At 37.5% G+C, this 15,349-nt stretch overlaps 1 protein-coding gene across 4 annotated transcripts in view; it reads left to right on the top strand.

The window, feature by feature from the left end:
* The first annotated feature begins 1,941 nt into the window (after positions 1-1,941).
* map3k22 (mitogen-activated protein kinase kinase kinase 22) overlaps positions 1,942-15,349 on the top strand; it is a 72,431-nt gene continuing 59,023 nt past the window's right edge. For 2 of the 4 annotated variants that reach the window (XM_069191218.1, XM_015354300.2), the window contains exon 1: positions 1,942-2,354. The gene's annotated coding sequence lies outside the window, so the exon portion shown is untranslated. The remainder of the gene's footprint in view (positions 2,355-15,349) is intronic. The other 2 variants (XM_069191219.1, XM_069191217.1) reach the window with 1 other exon arrangement.

The following is a 15,349-nucleotide window of genomic DNA, read 5'->3' as shown; positions in this document are numbered from 1 at the left end:
TCTGTCATGAACTGACAGTTTCAAGATCACTAAGCAAGTAATTGTACAACAGCATAAAAATATACATTTTAAAACATCTTTTCAGGAGATTTAATTGCTATTTCTGGACAGTGTTTTTTGAAGAGCTTATGAATACCTTGTAGTTTATTAGGAAATTTCATGCTACTGTATTTCTATACGTCATGCTAGGAAGGCATGTTATTTTCACTTGTGTCTCATGAACATACTGTCCTTGACATCTGAAATGCCCCAGTAAAAATGCTGTAAGGTGAAGGAAAATCTGCCACTTTATACAATAATCAGATAAAATCATGAAGAATATTACGAGAGGGGGCCATCTGGCCCATCTTACCCATGTCGTATTTAGTAGCTAATTGATCCTGGCATCTAATCCTGCTGTTTCTTGGAGGAAAACTGGGTTTTGACTTTAACAACTTGACTCCATACTCCCACAACCCTTTGTGTAAACACAGGTCTCCGATTGTCATGTTTTTAATGTACTTTCACACATTTCCCTGGTCATGATCTCATCCCTGTTTGTGCTTCACTATTGCTGCTGGCGATGGTTAATAGTGGACTTGGCTCTGGGTCTGAGTTTTCAACCTTCATCACTCAAATGATACCATTTATTAGGAACTTTGGTTTTAATAACTAGCTGCACAAGGAATGGAATTAAGTATTCATTACAATCCTACAGACTATAATACTGCCAAACCCAAGGACTGTCTCTAGTTCAGCAATCAAACACAGGGTCTTCGGAACACTAGTGGGAATGTTTAGTGCAGGTGCATTTAGGAATGAAAATATGAGTTGTTAACAAATCTGGATGGATCATATGGATTTATTTATATCTCATATTTCTTTTGGTATTGTTTTAGTCAAGGTAATACTTTAATACTTTAAGACCTACCCAAATAGTTTGGCATTATGTCAAAAGAGCTATTGGTGTACACAAAATACAGATACATTAGTACTTAATTTTCATTAACTACTTCTAAAAGGCTACTGTAAAACAAAAGCAGGGTCTTCTTTTACTTTTGGCTGTACAGTATGCACCAAAGCGTCATGGTGGTTAGCACTGCTTCCTTGCATTGGTTCTTGGTTTTGATTCTATGCTGCAGTTTCTGTGAAGTTTGCAGGTTATCCCTGTGCCCACTTCTGTGCACTCTGGGTGCTCTGGTTTCCTGCTACCTGCTGTAGACTTTCTGCTTAATTAGTGTCTTTACATTGTGTTTACCGTCTTTCAGGTGAGACGTTAAACTGAGTTCCTGACTCTCAGTGGTCATTAAAGGTCTTCAGGCATTTCTCTATAAGAGTGAGAAGTTATCACGGTGTCCGGGCCAAATTACCCCCACCGTACCCTTTACCATGGCCTCCAAATTGTCCCCATGTATGATTGGCTTGCACTTGACCTGCGATGGACTGGCACCCCGTCCAGTGTGTACTCTGCCTTGCGCTCGTTGCTTGCCGGGTAGGCTCCATATTCCTGCAACACCGTGTTTAATCCGACCTTTCGCCCTATACAGCAAGTCTGTGACAGGCTCTGAGGTGCGGCGGAATGCAATGCTTTGTGACCTTTTACGGATAATTCTGATTTAAAGGCGCACTATGCCACAGATGTTAACTTTGTACCATCATTAGTCTTGTGTCCAAGCTATACTGCATTATGCATATAATGTGAACAACTGTACAAGCACCTAATGTTGATAAAGGCTTCGGTATGTAATTATGTGCTGGCCCACAGATCTGCTTTTTCTTAGCATATTTTTTTCAGCATGGCTATTTTAATAGGTGGTTGACGGAAGATCCAGGAAACCTTCACCCAAGTGTTGTACAGCGGTCTTCAATCCAGCGGAGGGCAGCAGCTCCTTCGCCTGAAGACCAGAGCTGCCCCGAGCCCTGCGTTCGTCACTATTTCCTGGAGCTCAGGTTCTGCTGACATCAGAGACAGTGCTGGAGGCATTACAGTGTTAGCTTCGGTCTTGTGGATGAGTTTACAGTCGGTCCCAGCAGCGAAAAAGAAGAAAAGAAACTTTGATCACTGCTGGAGCATAGGCATGTTGCATCGCATTTAGGACGTTTCTCGGTTTGTTTTAAGTTGAAGTTTCCTTCTCTTTAAGAAATCGCCGGTTTGACCTAAAATGTTGAGTTTTTGCATCGGTGGATTTAATTGATTTCCCATGTAAATTCAGAGCTTGACAACTGTAAGATCTGTGTGCAGCTATCGCAATTTCCGGATTTTAAGTGCCGTACAACGACGGACAAACAAGAGTGTCGGAACGGAATTTTTCATATTGCTGTTCTGTCAGTAGTTTGCTAATTGGAGTGGAAAATGAAGCTACGCAGGTAACCAGGTGAGTGCAGAGACAAGACAAAGCCCTACAATATCATACCTTTCCCACTGATAGCCCATTCAATTCAGAGTCTTTTCTTAGCTTTGCAAGGCTATATATAAAAAGCAAAATGCGCAGGAAAAAAACACACTTGCTTTCGTTTTTTATTTTGGAGGACTTAGCTTTCGTGTGTGTTGGGAGAGCGGGCGAGTCATAAGTCCAGTCATATATTTTTTTACTGCTGCAAAATATTTTAATAAATCAATATGTTAAAAACATCTTTACCAGTGAATACTTTGAACAGATTATCCTTTCCTTCATATTCGTCTTTCAGGAAACAAACTTTAAAAAACTCCAGTCACAACTGCATTTAGACTGCTGTAGTTCTTGAAGATTTCTGTGTTATAATAGTTGGAAAAATGTTAATTGCTGGTATTCGTCGTTTCGATATGTTACCTGAGCAAGCATTTTGTTTGCATAGTATTGGTGCTGTGCATCAAGATTGCTGTTGGGGTCGTCTTTTTTATGATAATGTCGTGTATGGTTCTTTGTTTTGATAGGTAGCCTGTAATGATTTCTTGCTTAATATTCTGATTTAGATGCACTGTATAGTGTCACAGATGATAGCAGTGAAACTTAGCTGTAGTGTATCGTATTTAGGTTAAAAACGTTGTGTGATTAATGGCACAGCACCAACAAATGTGCGTATTATTTAATTTCAGGGGTAGAGATGGATTTGTGTTCCGTTTGAATTATAAAAGTCTACAACACTGTAATATAAATGTACTTTTTTGGGTGCCAACGGAGAACCCTCAAATTAAAGACTTAACCTTGAATCACCATGGAATAGCGGTTTGCTTTAACGGATGCAGCCGGACTTACATCTCTTTTGTGCTGTTTTCATTTCCTCTGCTGTTAATCACGGAATGGCAAATTTACTATTAACAGGAAGAGAGAATCATTCTCCAGTATGTTTTACCCCAGGAGGCAGAAAGTGAAAGGGTCCCGCAGTACTTTTGAACACCATATTCCAACTTCTTTGGTTTTCTTCGAAGATGAATTAAATGTGTGAAGAGACGCTTATGTTGTGTTTGTTATACATGCTTTAGCAGAACCTTAGTCTGGTTGGAAATTGCATTTAGAGTAACGCAGTGTGATGGTGGCGATATTTTCCAGTGCTCTGTTAAACCTAGGCAATGTGAAAATAATGTTTACAGAAACAAACCTGTTCCTTGAGGAATGCTTCCATCTTGCATCTTGTTTCCATCTTCCATTTTCCATCTTGAGTCATTTAGTACATAATTATTTTAGTCTTATCTTACACAGGAATCTAGATGGCCTCAAATTGTGCAAGGACCAGTTGTTACTTTAATTTTTGTTATTGCGTTGTACTTAGATGCGTTCCTACTCTTCCAAACGTAAATATATTCTGACACCAACTTGTTTTTTTGTGACGAGGTTAAAGTGTGCTGTTCTAGTTCTCATTTTGTTATTTTTATTATTAGGAAGCTCAGATTTACGGTTTTTCATACTGTACCTTTAAAATAGATACGGCTTCCTTTAATATGAAGTCCTTAGGAAACAAATGCGTTATCAATTTAAATTATTTCCTTATTGGAACATTCCTTTAACAGTAAGCCATTTACTAAGTGGCTTAGCTCTTGTACTACAGCCAGGGTTTTCCATTCTCTTTTTGAAGGGGAAAAGTAGCAGTGCTATCTGCATTTCAAAATATACAGTATTAATTGCTAAGTAGTAGTTCATGCATCACTGTATAGAAATCAAATTAAAGCTCATTATAAAGTAAATTACCGATCTAGAGTGCTATATCTGCAACCTTCTTTAATGGAGACCTCAAAGTGACAGTTGATACAGTACCTCTGTTCTAGAAGACTGTGTTACAGTCAGGGCTGGAAGCCAGGGGTTTTTATCTTGAGCAAATCATCTAACATAACATCTAATTTCGCTTCTGTTCCTGCTTATTTGGTACTGGGGGTGTTTTCTTGATTGAGAATAATCCAGCATACTACTTTATCTTGGTTGCAGATCAAACATCAATATGTAACACACATTGTGCACAAAGTATACTGTACCTTCCATTCATACATCTAAAAAATTATTTGCAATGCATCAGAGGGCCTGTTCTCTCAAAAACATGCATATCCGTTCCTGACATATACTGTACCCATGGATGGCACAAATATCAAAATGTAATCTAAAATGTTCCTTCAATTATACATGTTAATCCAGAATATGTTATACTAATCCAAAATATTTTGTGAACAAAGCAGTTGTGTTGATCAGATTAATCAGTTTTTAGTCTTTTTGTGACTCAGATCAGAAACATGCTTGAAGAAAACATGAAGAGTTTCACATGGGCTTTTACAATTAATTTATAACCCAAGAATGACAATATGCTTCACTATTCTCTCAGTAGTTTTGGGTGCAATTTGGTAGTAACAACAATAAAAATGAAACAAAGATGGGCACAACGAGGCTCTGCACAAATTAATGTATTAATCATCATTGGAAAGAAGTATGCTTTTCATTTCAAAGTTGAGGACAGTGGTGGAAAAAGTCTCATGCTGCTTTCTGTTTGCTTATCATTCAGGGTATTGAGTCATTAGAGCACTTTAGCAGCAATGTATCTGTCATTTGCAATGAAGTATTTCAGGCTTACTTTGAGAAGTTAAGTGCTTGAGAGATCTGCAGAAGGTACTTTCCTGACGATGAGGTAATTCAAAAGCATTGCATCACTGTAGCACAACATACGGTTTCTTAATAGGTCAGTCTCCTTCCTTTCATGTCTGCAAACACTCTAATTATTTTAAACCCCAAATACGATGCATTCTGTAGCTCCTTTATATCTGCAGAAATCCGATATAATTTGCAAGCCATATTACATAGATTACTCTGTGCTTCATAAAAGGAATTATGTTGCATTAGGAAACACTGTACTCCTTTTCAGTGTAAATCCACTAGTAATTTGTAAAGTATGTGGATAGAATTCAAACACTAAGTAAGCGGTTTTGTTAGGTTTGTTTGCAAAATATTGAATAATGTTTTTTATTTACATCTAAAACTGTTTTTGTAAAGGTAATTGATGCCCTAAAAACATACTATATTGTGTATCAGCAAGTGTTCTGAGGTTTACTGCATTAGCATGCAAATACAATGTATCTGAAGTCACTGTAACTTGGTTAACAGAAAATGATGCTGAAGAATATAACATTAGTAGGTACAGTATGCTGTATTCTGACAAGAGGAAAATGGAACAAAGCATTGCAAATTAAATCATTCGGGCACAACACCATACATAACTGAGAGGAATGCTCATATCAGACTCTAAAGAAGTCAGACTAAAAATATGATATAGGCTACTATGAGGTGTTTATGGTTGATCACCTAATTCAGGTATGAATTATAATTCAGTCTTACAGTGTGCCGTGAAATCAAGGATGTATTAGTAAAGGAAGAAGCAGAATTCATTAGAGATTTTATTTTCCTCCACATTGTTTGGTAAAAACCACCATAAATGTTAATAGTTCAAACCAAAATGGAAGACAAACAGTTCTTTAAAGCACCAACTAGGGAGATATTTTGTGTTGTACCAACACTTTTGAATAATCAGGATGAAATGAGGATAAAAAGAGGTGTGTTTATGGTTGATCACCTAATTCAGGTATGAATTATAATTCAGTCTTACAGTGTGCCGTGAAATCAAGGATGTATTAGTAAAGGAAGAAGCAGAATTCATTAGAGATTTTATTTTCCTCCACATTGTTTGGTAAAAACCACCATAAATGTTAATAGTTCAAACCAAAATGGAAGACAAACAGTTCTTTAAAGCACCAACTAGGGAGATATTTTGTGTTGTACCAACACTTTTGAATAATCAGGATGAAATGAGGATAAAAAGAGGTGTGGAAGCAATTAAGAAATTGTGATTGTAATATGGGATGCTTTGACGTACATTTTTGAAACTGAACAGGTACAGGGTCCAAAACAAAGCAAAATGTTTCGATTCTAAAAAAAGAGGGCAATGATAGAATGAGACAGACCTTAAGAGAATTAGAATAGAACGGTATGGTTTAAGCACAGAGTGGATACCAAGTGTAAAGGAATCCAGGGCTAGAAAGCACTGGCCCAAAGTGTTTAATAAATCAAGGGGAAAAAATCTATGGAGAAACAAAACGTAACTGATTAAAAAAGGTAGAGTGAACTGCAAGCACAGGTAAAAAAATCATATTAGAAAGGTCGAGAGAAAATATAAATATGCTATTGGTGACTAATATAACTAAGTAATAAAGCTTTTTTACAGTAGCTTAAGTAACAGTAAGTGTCTCAGAGATAGAAATGAGAAACATCTAGGTGATGAAAGGGAAATTAGTGTATTAATTGAATATTTCTCTCAGGTTTTCAAGTAAGAAATTAACAATATGCTTCTGGCTGAGAAAAGACAGTTTTGTATTAAATAGTATTAGCATAGAAAAAGTGTAAGTGTTTACAGCATATAAAAAGCATTAAGATAAAGAAATATTCAGTCTAAAACTGATGGTATTCTATCAATTTTAGTTAAAAGAACAAAATGTTCTTCATAGGCTGTTAGCATAAGATTTCCAGTGGTCTTTAAAGACAGGTCATACCATTTGACTGAAAATATAATGATGTAGCCACCATCTATAAATGGTGGACACAACCATAGCAGGTAATTATAAACCAATGTATCTACACAAAGTTTAAAAACAGAACCAAACTGTAATTCAGTTTCAATGTTCTGGATTACATTGAGTTAGCATGGATCTTGGAAAGATAGGTCTTGCTTAACTAACCTATAAAAGTTAGTTGGAAAGATAGGTCTTGCTTAACTAACCTATAAAAGTAACTAGCAGAAACAGTAGTGGATACAAATAAAACATGATATTTCAGGTGGGTAGCTGCATTAGCATGTGTAGGTTGCAAAGGAACAAGTAATAGGTTTATTCCATGCTGGAAAAAAAGAAGAAAGAAAACACAACGTTTCAGCCGTGGAGCCTTCTTCAGGTAAAACATGATATGGCATATTTAGATTTTCAGAAGGTTTTTCGTAAAGTTCCTAATAAAAATGAATATCTTAAACTGCAGTCTGTATGCCTCTGAAATAATCACATGTATTTATAGCCATGCCAGCAGCCATATCACTCTGAAGCTCACAACTGGCAGCCCACTGAAGCTAAGCAGGTATGAGCCTTGTCAGTACTTGGATGTGAGACCTCCTGGGTAAAACTAAGGTTGCTGCTGGAAGAGGTGTTAGTGGGGCCAGCAGGAGGCACTCACCCTGCAGTCTGTGTGGGTCCTAATGCCCCAGTGTAGTGACGGGGACACTATACTGTAAACAGTCCTTCGCATGAGACGTAAAACCGAGGTACTGACTCTGTGGTCATTAAAAATCCAGGGTGCTTCTCGAAAAGAGCAGGCGTGTAACCCTGGTGTCCTGGCCAAATTTCCCATTGGCCCTTGCCACTCATGGCCTCCTACTGTAATAATCCCCATCTATGAATTGGCTTCCTCAAAAGGCATTGAGAAAGTTTAACCTAAGGATTTCTTTTGATTCTCCAGTGCAACACAAGCCACAGGACATAAGTGGAATCTATTAAATCCGTGTGCAAGAGCTAAGAATAGGGTGCACGTTTTTACCCAGAGGTGTAAGAGAGTTGTGGGAGTCTGGAACATTCTACATATCTCCTACCTAGAGCTGGGCGATAATTCGATAACGATAATTATCGCGATATAATTTTCCTCGATATAATTTTAACAAAAGTTCGATAAATGTTCAATATATATGTTTATGCTTTGCGCATGATATGCCCACGCGCACAAAATACTGCACACAAAATACAGACCGGGCTGCTAATAGATTTGTTTAATGTTTCTGCTGTTTGGCAAGTGTTTGTTGTGTTCTTAAAATTAAGAGTTGTTTAATTTACCAATTAACTGTCTGGTTTCTTCAAAAAAAGAAGCCCACTTTCACTCAGGAGAAAAAATCTGCTTTTAAACTTGAAAGAAATAATGATTTGACATTTATCATGATAATTATCGATATCGGCTGATATAAAAAAATTTATTGTGCTAATGTTTTTGGCCATATCACCCAGCCCTACTTCTACCCCATCATTTCTTCCAAGACATGACTGGATAAAATCTTCAGGTCAATTAGCTATTCAAATTCTTCTTATAAGAAGAATCTTCTTAAACTTTTATATTTTATTTCACAAAGACCTATATAAAAAAAGACCAGGCTACTAGACATAAATAATAAATGCAGTAATAAATGGTGGGTTTCACACAATGAATACAAGACTCTACCACACATTTATTGGGCTTGTAACATGCATATGACAGGAGGGTAGAAGTTTTAATTGTATCCATGGTTGGTGTTAACTTGAGATTATTGGCAACTGTCAAAAGCAAAAATTGAATAAAAGCTATCCGATGTAGAGCAAGCAAGAACAATAGGTTCTTATATTTTCATGTGCTGTTGGCATGCATTATGATCTTTTCATCTAGTAAACCACTGTTTGCTTCTGAAAGACAGTGCTTGGCTTAAGGCTTAGCGCTACATGGTGTACAGGAATTTCGAAGTATTTGCTTTATATATTAGAGTGTCACGTTACAAGTCAGTTGGATTTTCATGCAGTACATTTCATTATAAGGATTACGTCAGAACATCATTTAGGGGCAAAGGTTATTTTGGGAATAAAGGTCAGCTATCAAAGGTTAAGGCAGTTTACTCATATGATTACTCATTGAGCCAGACTAGGTCTCTCACATGTAGAGTAGACACAGAAAGATGGGAGAGGAAAGAGAATGAAATGCAGATATTTTCCTCTCACACAAGTGCTTTCTCATCACCATTTTTGCAGTGCCATCCTCATCTACACCATCTGAACCATAATCGCATACAGTACATACATACGGAAATGTGGATAATATGTATGTTAATGTGGAAAAATTGCGATACCTTAGTGAAAATACTCTATGTTTTTTGATCCCTAAGCATGTTAAGAGTCCTTTGAAGAGGAGTAAAGTGTTTTTCTCAGGATTTTATTTTGTGGAATCACTGGTTATTCTTTAGTTGTGAGTCATTTTTGTTCTCCTTCGGATTTGAGTTTAAGGAGTACTGTAGCTTGCCAGTTGATAGATGACTAAAGACATCAGATGTGGGTGTTACAAGTGGTAATTATGGCTATGCCAAACATTTTAGTCTTCAGACAGGCACGTAGCTATATCGATGGGACTTCACCATTTTGCACTTATGGGGATTTTACTTTTGTTTCAGAACAAAACATCAGAGGAGTGTAGAAATGAATCCCACCCACCAATGTTTTGCATTTAAAACATTGAGGTACTTAAATGGATTTTGAGTGGGCCTGAAGGTATTGTTCAAGATAGTGTTTGGTGGTCAGAAGAGTCGTCTTAACACCTCTCTGACCACAGAATTATAGACTAAATAAAATCTAAGTAGGTGTCAGATGAAACAAAAAACAGTACTTTAAAACAATTATGTGCGAAACCAGGACTGCAGAGCCCTTGCATCCAAGTGCATTATGTACAGTATGCATCCAAGTGCATTATGTACAGTATGCAGAAGAGTTAAAAAAAAATTAGAATAACTATTTTTTGTTATTCCCACAAGATTTGGCATAGCTAAATATGTTTTTCAAGTCTTATCTCACAGCTATAAACCCGGCACATACTCATATGAGAGAATGACAAAGAAATGTTTAACTCGTCACAGGCCCAGCTGTCCCATACAGGAGGTTCTGTGCCAACTGGACGAGAGCAGCATCTTTCATTGATAGCGCCACAAGCCTGCCACTGCCTGGCAGGCTGCAGACCACAGGAGTGGCTGAGAGCTGAGAGAGCCCTAGCTGACTAAGCCAACTCCACCCTCAGTGGCTCAACCAATTGTGCAACACTTGTGTGCCATTTGGGGATCCCAGTCACAGTCAGCTAGTGACATGACAGACTTTTTGAGGGCATGTTATGCTCAGGCAAGCACCTTTACCGTTTGAGGCACTCGTGAAGTCAAAAGCACTTTTGTGCCGAGCTGAAATTTCAGCAGCAGAGGAACCCTCTATTGGTGAGGAACTGAAAATGTTCATGTGCATAACACACCCAGTTGAACTCCAATTTGAGTTTTTGCTACAATTAACTAGTTGATAAAAGTTCAGTGAAAAAATGAAACATTCTTTTTTCAGGGGAAAAACCTTCTTTGTAAAATTTCAATGTGGTTAAGACATGACCAACTGCCACCAAAGCATCTTATATCACCATGGTCCCAGACAGCAAGCTAAAGCATCTGTATTATAGAACTTCAGTTGTTGATGTGTGGTGTGAGTTACAATATATTCTACAACAGTTCATCACACTTTAAAAAACATTTTTTTTCTCTACTTTTGTGTCTTTGACACCCCTGTTTGTAGCCATCAGGATGTTGTTTTTAATTAAACCTTAAATGAAATGATTCCTTTGTGTCATTATGTGACCAATAGTGCCTTCATTTTAACATCTTTGCTGTAATGTACATTACATTTTTAGGACTTAAATGGCACCTTCAAGTCACAGAAAGTGAAGTTGAAGTGGCTGTTGCAAAAAAGTAATTTTGCTGAGCTTCTTACTGCGGTCACGAATGCTACCATAAGCATCAAGATGATCTAAACATAAAAGCATTTGTTTATGTAACACTTCTTGATTGTTTCAATGATGCTAGCATTGTATAATATAACATTTTATTTTTATGTTCACATTCAGTGATACCACTTTTATTCCTTAATATATGTTTTTGTATTCTGGAATATCTTCAAGGTCATTGTTAAAAGAAGAAATCCCATCTGAGGTCAGAGAGCTCTCCAAAGGCTGTAGCAAAATGGTCCTTGAAGTTTGGGAATGGCTGTCAAAGAACTACATAATGCTTAATTGAACACTTTCCTCTGTAGTGTTTATTACTAATAAATTGAAGTTGGTGTTTTGGCAACCCTGCCATGCAGAGGATGCAGGCAGAAAACAAAGGTTCCAAATGAGAGATGGCCCATCTATGAAATGGTAGCTATTCAATCTCAGACTGTTTACTTTATTTATCCTAATGATACATTTAGGCATAACAGGACATTGGGAAACATACTTTACATGTGCACACGTGCACCATTGTTATGGCTTGTAAAGGTTTTTGTTTTGTGACCTCATTATTATAAAGAAAATTGAATTAGAAAACAGTTTGCTTTTTAACAAAAGGATGTTCCTGTTACAGTGTAAGAAGTGATATAATGCAGTAGTTAAAAGCAGAAAAAGATTTATTGTACTCCAGCAGTGCGGGTTGTACTCTGTTTGAACTTTATATTTTCTCTCTGGTTCTTATTTGTTTTGAGCGAGTGTGCCATTTTTTGCCTTGCCTCCTCGTCCCACTTTCTCTTTATCTGTGTGACTGCAGATTTGCAAGACTGACTTTAAAACTTGTGTTGTCTTGTTTTGCAAGATGAGAGTCTTCTGGTTCTTTGTCTGATGACGCTTGTAGAATCAAATTACAGTATTCACATTCAACTGGTTACTTCCCTATAGTCTTTCACAAAACTAGACTGAAACTTTAACTTAAAAAATCAAGCGAAAACACTTGCGCAATGCGACAGAGTACATTGTTTAAATAGTGGATGAAGTGAATGTTGGTAGTACAATGTTAGGAATGTTCACACTTCCAGTAAAACTGGTGCTTTATTGCTCAGTCATGTGTTGATTGCACCTGGCATTGGCAAGCAATCGTGTCTTCATCTTATCTCGGTCTTGACTCTGAAATTCATATTGCTGCATTGTTGTACTCTAAAAAAATTAACCTTCTGGTTATGTCAGAGAAACTCAAGGTAAGTGGTTTTGCAACAGCACCTACTTTATTTTTATTGTGAACACGATTATACAGAGCATGAAAAGAAACTTATCACTTATAGCTGCACTGAATTCAAAAAGTTATCAGGAAAATGACAGTGTTATTGAACAAACATTACATAGGTAAATTCTTTATGCCAATTAACATTGTTTAATGTTAATCATTGACAAATTGATGAAGAGAGGGGTCTACTGTGAAAGTTATAATCCGTACGAGCTGTACATTTGTGAAGCATGCATTGCACCTGGTTGCAGATGCTGACATAATGAAAATTATGTCCTAATTTTAATGTAGAACTCAAACAAATGTGCCCAGGTTCACACTAGAAACTCTCCATTAATTGGGATCCCCATTCTGTATGGCTGTACCACACTTGGTGACATTCATCTACACATTTGGTCTACACGAAATCTTTACATATCGTTAAAGGCGAAATTGTTCGTGTCCACCTGATGAACGTGCCCAGTTTCACTTGTGAGGTGGCATGGTGCTTGTACACTAGTAAATGCCACTTCAGTCTATCACTTTCAGTCATCAAATAATCAAAATGGTGCCTAAATATTCAAAAAATATCCAAAATACGTGCACTGTTTCCAAAGAAACATATGCAGAGTAATGTTTATTTTCAATCTGAGTATAGTTTATATGAATATATATATGAATATTATAATTCCAATGGAGAACAGAAAAATGACTCTCACATGCCCCCACCCCCAACCTTCAAGCATCATTAATGGAGTTTATTTAAAGATCGTTCAGGAGGATGACTGCAACCAAGGTCTCCCTCACCTCTGCTACTCTTAACTTGTAATTCTCCATGACATCACTTCTTGATGAACTATAAATTCCAATGTAAACCTCTCTCTCTCTTGCTCAATTTGACTTTCTGCGTGCCTGCTCCGCCTCATCTCCACCTCTGCAGCTGCCCCCTTGGTTATCGTTTCTCTCTGTGTGGGGATCTGGATCTCTTTCAACTATGACCAGGTGATCGGCAGGTTAGAAGGCTCCATATGAATAAACAGCCATCATTGAAGGGTAGCGATTATGGATCTGGACTCGGAACTGGCAGGCAATGTTATCCTGTGGTGTCCTTGAACAGGGTATTTTACTGAGATTAAGTAACACGCCCTGATGTATAAATGAGTAAAAATGTAAGTTGATTTAGATCATGTCAGCCAAATTAATATGACTAAATTAAATAATCCAGGATCCAGTCCAGTGATGACAGGGAAATGAATGTGAAGATTTGTGGTGAAACAGTTGTTTTAACAGTGAGGCCTGTTTTTTTTTCTTTAATGAATAAACTAAAGGTAGCCAAAGGTAATTTAAGCACATTCTAGGTATTATTTAATCCCACATTTTATTGCCGTAAAGAAAAATTATGTCAGTGGATGATGTACTCACTGTTGTGCATCATGCTTTTATAGTGTAGATTAACAAAGACAGCCTGCTGGCATTCATTGTGTTAGAATGTGCTGCTAGTATTCCATTAATGAAGCACATTTTTTAATAGTTCTGGTATTTATAAATGGTCTGAGGTCAGTGGATCAAAACCCTTTGGAGGTTCATGAGTAAGAGATCATAAAACATTTCCTGTAAGGAGCTCTGGTAGCTATGAATCCATTTGAAACAGCTGAAACCAAACACTAAAAAACGCACTGTATCACTATATTGTAGTTTCTTTATATGTCTCAAAACCCACAGAAAACAGAATGTAGGGTTGTAGATTGATTACCTTTCTACTGATTTTGAAGAAAGTGATATTGACTTATTTGAACTGTTGTGCTTTTTTGCTGAAGTTGCTAGTCAAAAACACTTGGTGCACTCTGACACCCTGGATTGTCCAGTTAATAGTTACACAGGTTTTATACAGAGATGTAATCTGTTGTGGAGAAATAGTATGTGGGTGATTGTCTGCATTGCTCTTCTTGTTGTTGTCTTTCGTGCTTTCACATGATAAGATCTACTTATTACGTTAATGTTGTAGCTCAAAGAATTTCATTTTCAAAGAATTGCCTTCGTTTTAGACTGTCAAAGTCAAATGGAAAATGGAGTTTGTATCTCTGTCATGTTCCAAAATGATTTTTCATCAACTCACTCTTATTCTGAGGCTACTCCACATCATCACTGCACAGAAATGATGATGTATACTTTTTGCAAGGCTAGCCATTAAAGTCTGTAGTGATTTTGACCTTTGTCTCTTATATTTCTGAAATATTATGATCTACAGTTCTGTTTTATGAATGTTTTTGAGCACCTGATTTGTAACCGTCTGTCAAGTGTTGAGCCAGACCCGTACCCCTTCATGCATTGGGCCAATGGGTCCATAGAGAATGCTGTTTCTCTTTGCCTTTATTCCATCATAGAGAGCACCTTGAGGCCCCTGCTACCTATTTATTGACTACATCATGGATAACATGTTCCCCCAGCTGCTTGCAAGGCTAGCGTGGGTTAGATGGTTGGCCAGTTCGATGGGAACCATCTGTATCACCCTCACTACTTGAAGTTGCCCTCAGTGTCGTTGTGGTCTTCACCCATATCCCTGGGTTGGGAGTGCATTTATTTGAAAGGCATTTCCTCCTTTTAGTCAGGTGCACCAGGCCTTGGTCCAGTTATTTAACTGCCCCCGGATATTGGGCTTTAGCTCCTCCTTTCTCAACCGGGCTTGCCACTGGCTATGGCGGAGTTTATTGACTACAGCTCAGCATTTAATATAATTGTGCCTCAACTGGTGTCCCCTATGACTGTGTACTGTTACCAATCCTTTAGTTGTTATCCATGAATAATGTGTCTCTTCTTCAGATTTTAATATGTGTGAACATAGTAAAATTTGCAGATGACACAATATTAGTAGGTTTAATTTCTAATGATAATGAAACAGAATATAGAGGTCAGTGCTCCGGCCAAGTTAATGAGAATAATTTGGAGCTTAACATTGGTAAGACCAGAGAGCTGGTGGTGGACACTCACAGGGGTTGAGGTGATGAGCTGCCACTTATCATTAATGGGCAGTCTGTGGAGAGAGTGGACTTCACGTTTCTTGGTACAACCATCTGCTACTAACTGAAGTGGGAAGATAACACCAGCCTCATCATGGTGA

Source organism: Lepisosteus oculatus, chromosome 6 (assembly GCF_040954835.1).
Source record: "Lepisosteus oculatus isolate fLepOcu1 chromosome 6, fLepOcu1.hap2, whole genome shotgun sequence".
In the NCBI taxonomy this organism is placed as follows: domain Eukaryota; kingdom Metazoa; phylum Chordata; class Actinopteri; order Semionotiformes; family Lepisosteidae; genus Lepisosteus; species Lepisosteus oculatus.
This window is presented reverse-complemented; position numbering and strand designations above follow the sequence as displayed.